The sequence below is a fragment of the Calidris pugnax genome, unplaced genomic scaffold (assembly GCF_001431845.1).
Source record: "Calidris pugnax isolate Ruff unplaced genomic scaffold, ASM143184v1 scaffold1267, whole genome shotgun sequence".
In the NCBI taxonomy this organism is placed as follows: domain Eukaryota; kingdom Metazoa; phylum Chordata; class Aves; order Charadriiformes; family Scolopacidae; genus Calidris; species Calidris pugnax.
Window position 1 is genome coordinate 14,924 of NW_015091919.1, and position 9,037 is coordinate 23,960.

The following is a 9,037-nucleotide window of genomic DNA, read 5'->3' on the forward strand; positions in this document are numbered from 1 at the left end:
TTGGCTATGATGTCTTCTCTCTGGAACTGGCTGCCGGGGAGGGGAGGGGGGGGTAGCAGAGGCAGGTGTGATAACTCTCTGAATTTTCACACGCCGGGAATTTTAAGCCTAAAATCTCAAACCCAGAACTTCGGGGCAGCGAAAGGTGGGATCGTTTGTTTGGGCTTGGATCTCCTTCGGATCCAGCCGCCATTTCGGGGGGGGAAACATTAAAAATAGAAACCAAATCCCGAGCGAGGCGCGTAATCCGGTTTGGCTCTGTCGGCTGTCTTCTGCTGTCAGCATCCTGACCCCCTTTTTGGGGGGGCTCAGCCATAGCTGCACCCCTTACACCCCCCCACCCCTGCCCCAGGGGATGCACCCAGCATCCTCCCAGCTCCCAGTGCATTTGACTGGGGGGACGGGACTGGGTTTCCCTGGGAGCTGGTGGTGTCACTGGTGGGAGCACTGGTGATAGTCTTGGGGGGGATGGTTGTGCTGGTCCCTTTGCATCCCCCCTCCTCCTCAACTCGGTCCCAAATCACATACATGAGAAGAATGGAAACAGAATTAGAGGAAAAGTTAGCGGAAAGATCACGCTTCTATTAAGTGTAATGGGGCTCCTATTAAAAAAAAAAAAGGAAATATAAAAAAAATGCCATTTGAGGTGAGTGGTGTTGCTCCATGTAAGGATGGAAATGCTTCTCGAGCAGCGACTTCACGCTGGGGGTTTGGCTGTGCCTGAGGGATACAGCAGTTGGCAAAACTTCCCCTTAAAACCCCGAGCAGCAACTAATGGCGAGTTCTCCAATAGAAATGGAAAATTCAATAGTAAGAAGGATGGCTGGGAAGGGCTGCAGTGGTCTGTTCCTGCCTATTCACCACACGGGGAGAAGAAAGAAAAGGTGGGAATAAAAACCAGGGAAGGGAGGGTTTGGGCAGGGGTTTGCTGAGGGCAGGGATGTGAAGCGCACGAACCAGAGCGCTGGATTTGAGGTTTCAGCTCCAGATGTGATTTTTATGGACTTCTGTAGCTGTTAAATCGTGGTTTGTAGCATCTTAGAGGGCAGCTAAAGGTGGAACAGCATCCCCTTCTCCAGGCTCCTGTTGTCCAAAGGGCAGGGATCTCAAAGTGTCCCTGGAGAAGTGTGTGTTCATCTGATTTGGGGCTGACTAGTTGGCACCAGGGAACTTTCTCTTATGGGAAAAGCTGGTAATTGATCATCTGCTGCCACTTTCTGCAAGGCCTTGATGGACAATCCCTTGTGGGATGGACCCTAGAGGTGGTCACCTGCTGGGTTGCAGCATGGATTTTGTGAATTTCTGTTGATCTTGAGGGGAGATTCCTCTGAGGGTGGTGAGACCAGGGAAGCTGTGGCTGCCCCATCCCTGGAGGGGTTCAAGGCCAGGTTGGAGGGGGCTTGGAGCAACCTGGTGTGGTGGGAGGTGTCCCTGCCCAGGGCAGGGGGTTGGGACTGGATGGTCTTGAAGGTCCCTTCCAACCCATTCTATGATTTGTGTTGGTGGCCGTGAGCTGCAAGTGCAGTAAGTTGTGTGTTAGAAATAATCCATCCCTGTTGTGCATGGCCAACGCTGGGCTTCCACCTGTTTCATGGCCGTGTGAGGGATGGTGCAAGGGATGCAGGATGCCATGTGGAACTGGACGGTCTTTAAGGTCCCTCCCATGATTTGTGTCCCATGAGCTGCAAGTGCAGGAAGTTGTGTGTTAGAAATAATCCATCCCTGTTGTGCATGGCCAACGCTGGGCTTCCACCTGTTTCATGGCCGTGTGAGGGATGGTGCAAGGGATGCAGGATGCCATCGGGATGCCATGGGGATGCTGTTGGGATGCCTCAGGGATGGCTGCTCCAGCGGTGATCTCTCTCTCTCTGTCTTTCCCCTCCCTGCCTGTCCAGTCCCGCCAGACCCCGGAGGGTGAGTTCCTGCCGCTGGACCAGCTGGAGCTGGACGTGGGCTTCAGCACGGGGGCCGACCAGCTTTTCCTGGTGTCCCCGCTCACCATCTGCCACGTGATAGATGCCAAGAGCCCCTTCTACGACCTCTCCCAGCGCAGCATGCAAACGGAGCAGTTCGAGATTGTCGTCATCCTGGAGGGCATCGTGGAAACCACGGGTGAGTAGAGAAAGCTCCGTGAAGGAGATGCAGCCCCACAGGTCTGTCCACTTGTGGGCCAAGAACTGGGCGCTTCAGGTGGCCCTTTTGCCCAACGATGTGGTCAGATTGTGCCAACGCTTCGAGGCGGCCCAAGTCGTGTTTTTTCTGAGGCACTGAACATGTTGGAGGGATGTTTGGCAGGGAAAATGCTGGAGGGATGTTTGGCAACGTGTCTGTTACCAAGGAGACGCGCTCCGGTCCTCCCAGCGAGGCCGAGAAACCTCGGTCGCGGTTGCCACGGTGGCTGGGGATGCGGGGATGGAGGGATCCATCATTGCTGGTGGCTCAGGATGCAGGGATGGAGGGATCCATCATCACTGGTGGCTGGGGATGCAGGGATGGAGGGATCCATCATCACTGGTGGCTCAGGATGCGGGGATGGAGGGGTCCATCATTGCTGGTGGCTCGGGATGCAGGGATGGAGGGATCCATCATTGCTGGTGGCTCAGGATGTGGGGATGGAGGGGTCCATCATCACCAGTGGCTCGGGATGCGGGGATGGAGGGGTCCATCATCACCGGTGGCTCGGGATGCAGGGATGGAGGGGTCCATCATTGCTGGTGGCTCGGGATGCAGGGATGGAGGGGTCCATCATTGCTGGTGGCTCAGGATGCGGGGATGGAGGGGTCCATCATCACCCAGCAGCGATGCTGCAGCCCCAGCCCAGCCCTGGGGGCTGATGCTTCCCAGGGGACGTTCAGAAGATCTTTAATAATTTTTTGGTCTCTATTTGGTGGCATTTCTGTGCTGGGCTACTGTTCTAGAGTGGGGGGCAAGCTCCGAGCCTGCAGCGTTCTAGTGCCCTGGGGGGGCTGGGGGCAGCAGAGGTGAATTATCCGTGGTGTTTAGTGAAAAATCCCTGATATTTCAAGAAAAACTCCCTGATGTTTCCAGAAACGCCCCCTGCTATTAACGTAGGCAGTTGGTGTAAGGATTTCAGGGCTGAATGTACAGACCACAGGACTACAGGTTGGGCTTTTTTTTTTTTTTCTGTTTGTTTTACTAGCAGAACTGTTTTAAAACACAAATGAGGGAGGAAAAGGGATTTTGTAAATAGCTCACTGGAATTTTAAAACAAAGCGGTGTGTTTGTATACTCCAGAGTTTGTTTTTTGTAAATGTTTCAGACTTAGACATTATATACAGAACAGGAAAAAACAAACAAAAAAAAAGGTGGTATTTTCTGGCTCTGTAAAGCCGAACTCATAAGCCTGCAAATTTTGTGACCTAGTTTTATAAGATGAGATGAATATTGGGCAAAATAGAGCAAAATGTGCTCTATCTTGATAACATGTAGAAGGATGAAAGGGTTTTAAAGTTTTAAAAAAAAAACTTATTTAAAAATGTGAATAAATGAGAAAGAAGGAGAGTTATAGAGCTGGAGGGCAGCTGGGTTGGAGGAGAACCCATATTGGTGGTGGTGGGAGCACGTAAATACAGAGGTGGAGGTGCTGCAGGTGGTGGCGAGGAGGAAAAGGCCATTTTTGTGGCACTGCCTTATAATAAACCCTGGGAGGGGCAGTATTATAAGCTGCAGTGATTCTTCCTGATGGTTTCCAGCAGGTAGCTTTTGCTTTTTTATAAAGAAAGGAGGGGTGGACACAACTTGCAGGAAGTCAGGACCCATCTGTCTGTCCTGGTGCTCTTCCAGCAGGTTCTTTATTGCAGTTCCCACCTCCCCTTTAGGGCTTTAAGGGTCATTCACCATAAAGCCAAACCACGTGTGATGAGACAGAGGCCTTGCTGTGGGAACCTGCAGCAATCTGTGTGCACAGACCTGGGCAATTTGTGTTTTCCTATGTATAAAAAAAAGTGGTAAATGTTTCATATAGGGGAACATTTCATGTTCCATAGGGGCCTGGAGCATCTCTCTGCTGAGGAAAGGGGAAAATGTTTCATATAGGGGGACATTTTATGTTCCATAGGGGCCTGGAGCACCTCTGCTGTGGAAAGGCTGAGGGACTTGGGTCTTTTTAGTCTGGAGAAGAGAAGGCTGAGGGGGGATCTGATCAACCCCTATAAATACTTCAAGGGAGGGTGTCAGGAGGATGGGGCCAGGCTTTTTTCAGTGGTGCCCAGGGACAGGACAAGAGGAAATGAGCACAAACTTGAACTTAAAAAGTTCCGCCTAAAACCGAGGAGGAACTTCTTTGCTGTGAGGGGGGCAGAGCCCTGGCAGAGGCTGCCCAGAGAGGTGGTGGAGTCTCCTTCTCTGGAGACATTCAAACCCACCTGGACACGTTCCTGTGGGACCTGCTCTGGCAGGGGCTTGGAGGAGATGATCTCCAGAGGTCCCTTCCAACCCCATGTCATTCTGTGCTTCATATGGTATATGTACCACCTTCTCTTTGTGGAACTGATATCTTGCCAAAATCTTCCCTCTAAGCTATCTTAATTTGTATGTTTTGCATCTAACAGCCCACGGTCACTCCAGAACTGAAGCAATAATTTGAAGGGGGTTATTAGAAATATTAGAGAATAGTTTTCAGCTTGCTCTGCTGGATGTTCTGTGGATGAAGGCACTCCGTGCACTCATCCTCCTCGGTGTGAGACCGTCACCTGCCCTCACTGCAGGGTGTACATGGTGTCAGAAGTGCAGTGCAAGCCTTGAATGTCTGCTGCCATGGAAAGAACAGACATAACTCCCAGCTGTTTGGAAACCAGGGTGCTATTTTGGGTTAGGTGTAAAAACGATGCTGGTTTGTTGGTTTTTTGGCTTTTGTTTCTGTTTTTTTTTGGAAACTGAGTGAGTAGGTCATACATTTGAAAAGGCTAATGTTGGTTTGTTGGGTTTTTGGGTTTTGTTTCTGGGGTTTTTTTTTGTCTGGGAAAGTGAGTGAGTAGGTCATACATTTGAAAAGGCTTTCCCAAGTAATTTTGGTTGCGTGTGGATGGAGAATGCGTGGTGGTGGTGGTACTGGTGGATCTCAGAGGGGTTGGACTGAGCCGCGTGGATTTGGGGAGAATCCTGTGGATGGTGAACTCGGAGGCTGCGGGAAGTAGGTTGGAGGAAGATGAAATAAATTCTGGTTGATTTGCAAATAAGCCGAAGTTTGAGCTGTGGGTGTTGGAAGTTGTGGAGTCTCTTTCTCTGGAGACATTCAAACCCCACCTGGACACGTTCCTGTCCAACTGCTCTGGGTGACCCTGCTCTGGCAGGGGGTTGGACTAGATGATCTCCAGAGGTCCCTTCCGGCCCCATGGCATTCTGTGATTCTCTCTTAGACCTTGACTGTGGTCCCTTGTGCTTTGAGTTTGGACACGCAATCACAATGTTCTGTTAATCCTACCGGGAGCTGTATTTAATTTAATGATGAGTGAGACCTGTGCAGACAGGACAGTGGCCTCCAGAGAGCAGCTCTCTTCTACAGCCCTGTTCTTATCCCAGGAGTGAAATAGGTGTTTTACTGCAGGGTGAAGAACTTCCTACCTTTCAGCCTGTAAAGCTGCCTCTGCAGTGGTTACCTGTTGCCCTCCTATTAATTATTGCATGAAAAAAAAAATCGTCATTTTGTATCATTAAATATGAATTATGATCAAATTGGATGTTGAAATGGATGAATTTGTACAGTGAGGCAGTCCTGGCATTTGGTTTCTTGCCAAAGGCAAGAGGTCCAAAAGCCAACCTGAAGCCAGGTGGTGACGTGAGCTGATGGCATTTATCCTTGTGCTGCCACAGGCCAGGGCAGCGTTTCCCCATCAGAGCATCTTCTGGGAACTCTTTCTTGAGTTTAAAATCGGACTCCAGATCTAATGTTTGCCTCTGAAAACAGCTCTTTGCCCCAGCTCTAGAGGTGCCAATGGCCAGCTCAGAGGATCTGATAAAATGACATGGCTTCTGCTCGTGGTCATTTTAAGCAACCTCATAATACAGCCAGGTTTCTAAGGCTGCTGGCTGATTTTCTTTTGTTGTGAAAATTGACTTGGAGAGTGTCAATGCCATGGGGATAAACTGTTGGTGTTTTTTTATTACCTACCCCAGAAAGGCAGCGCCAAGGAACTGGGCTGTTTGCTCCCCACTGCCATGTCCTCACCAGGCGTCCCCCCGGCAGCTTCGCTAACCCTCATTTGTAGGATTTTTAATGGAAAAGGCTTTGATAGTCATCAGAGTTCTTCAACTTGCAGAGTTTAAAGGGGGAGCTAATGCTTTCAGCCTGCGTTCCTGGTTTGTTTTTTCAAGTCAATGATTTTCTATGTCTGCCTGAAAAAAATGCTGCGAAATTGTAAAGAATCGAGTCACTGGCGCGCGTCTCCCGTGTCCTGCAGAGATCTGCTGGCCCCAATGTCAAGAGCTAGATGGCAAGTGAATAACAACAACAAATAACAGAAATATTTATTTCCTGGTATACTCTTAGCACTTCTTTTCTTCTGTTTGTACTGACATGACACAAGTGGCATTTAGTCCGGGTCTGAAGGAGGCAGAAATACCTGTAAAGCGTAATTGCAGACTTCTGGTTCAGCAAAGTCAAAACAAGAGAGAATTGGAGTGGCTGGAAGGATCGGTGGGGTGGATGCAGGGCTCTTGGCGTGTTTTGAAGTCCCCCAACCTTTAACTGTCCTATAAATGATGATTTCAAAACACATTTAGCAATTTCTACACCGTGGTGTGAGCGTGTGGTGCCATCACGTTGGGGAGACACATCATGCCCGGGGGGGTGACCCAGGGACAGCACCATCTGTGGGTACCACCTTTGAAGGATCCTGTTTTCTTTGCCATTTCTCATGTCATTCTCATCCCAATCCTCCACTGTGGCCGTGTGGTGCGGGACAGGGTGCAAGTGCCTTACAAATTATAAAAAGTATTAGAAGGTATTGAATATTTCTCACTCTAATATTGTATTTATAATAAATAGGGATTTAGGAGTCCTAATAGCATTTGGTTTGAGCCAGCTCTGGCTTTTGATGGAGACTTAGAGCCTCTTGGTTTTCTCCAGTAGGTGCTTATGAAGATATTTTTTTTTTTCCTTTAACGTTGTTTTCTGCTTTAATCAGTTGACTTTTGATAAGCAATGTTGCCAAAGGGTTTAGAGAATTAGTAAATATATACAATAAATTTTGTTGTGACTGTAAAGATTTTTTTGGAGAGGTCTAATGAGTTGTTTAAGCGGGATCTTCTTGCTTAGAAATCCCACTTGGCTGATTAAAATCACCATTTCCGATGCCTTCTCTCATTAAATCATATAAAACTGATTTCTCATAGATGCATCCCAACTTGATTAAGTTAATTTACTGCCTCGTCACTGAAATTTTAATTTCAACATTTCTTTATGCTTTCCTCACCCTCCTTAATTACAGCTTTTAGGCTGTGTGGATAATGAGAGGTGGGGAGTGGGAAGCGGCCGCAGCACATCCCCGGAGGGAAGGACACGGGGGTCTCTGGACCCCTCCTCAACCTCCCTGGGGTAGCAGGGGGCCGAGATCTGCAGGGCCCCTCTCTCCTCCCCTTCCCTTTTCCAGCCCTTTCTTTTGGGGAACAGAAGGAAAAATGTCTCAGTGGATAGATATTTTTTTAGGAGGTCATGGGAGGGGTCATGGCCATGGATGCTTTAGGTAACCATTGGTGGCTCCTGCCTCTCCTCTACCTCCTTCATCACCTGAAGACTCAGCCTCCTGGGTGGGGAGAGCTCTGGGGTCACCCCAAAGAGCCTAGGACCTTGCCCTGGGAATGCCAGGGGATGCTTAGGGTTGGCTCTGGGGTTTGGGTTGTTTGCATCTATCGAGTGTCAATCAGTGGTGGGAGAGTCTCACAGCTGAGATGTTCCAATGGCTTTGTGGGATCCGAAGATGGTTATGATTCATAAGGGAGAGCTCTGGGGTCACCCCAAAGAGCCTAGGACCTTGCCCTGGGAATGCCAGGGGATGCTTAGGGTTGGCTCTGGGGTTTGGGTTGTTTGCATCTATCGAGTGTCAATCAGTGGTGGGAGAGTCTCACAGCTGAGATGTTCCAATGGCTTTGGGGGATCCGAAGATGGTTATGATTCATAAGGGTAATTGCTAATCATTTGGGATTATTTTTGATATATATTCAACCCCTCCATTATTATGATAACATATAATTTTGAAGAACACTCAAAGCATTTATTTTCAAAACCTATTGTCCCCATTTCACATTATTGTGATGGAGAATTTGAAGCTCTGTTGGCAGCAAACCTTCCCGGTAGTGTTCATGGGGAGAACAAGTTTTGACTCTTGCACTGGATTCCCCTTCTGGAGCTTTGCCTGTGCCTGTGTTGAGGAGTACGTAGCCTTTTACAATTGCAGTACTGTCCTGCGACTTACTGATAAGCTGCTGAAATTGCTAAAAAAATAAATAATAAGAACCTGAAACGTAGAGAAACCTGGCAGGGATGGTATGTGCATCCATTTTCAAAACTCATTAAATCTTATTTTGGAAACCTTTTCACATAATTTTCTGATTAAAGAAATCAAACAGCCTGCCAGGCTTTTTAATTAAATAAATAGAGATGGAATCAAAGGCATATTCCACTGGTTTTACTTTTAAAAACATGAATAGCTTGAATTATGAAACGGTTGGGTCTCCATAGGAAGGTTTCTCTCAGAAACAGATACTTGGGAATGATTTCAAAACTGAAACAACATGAGGGAACAAAGGGCTGTAATACAGATCTGAAAGCGAATGTGATTTAGATAATTTCTAGGGCTATTTAAAAGGGTTTTTCCTGTGTGTTGTTTTCAAGGTTGCTTAGCTTCAAAGAATCCCCAATAAAATTTAGCAGCTTTAGATGTGGAATTTAAAATCCATTCATTCTGTTTTTATCTTACCAGTTGGATTTGGGGGCTTTTGTGCAGACATGGGCTAAGTGATGTGGGCAGAGGACAGAAGAGGGGGAAAATCCTCTGGAGTCAATGGAGGAGTTAACCAG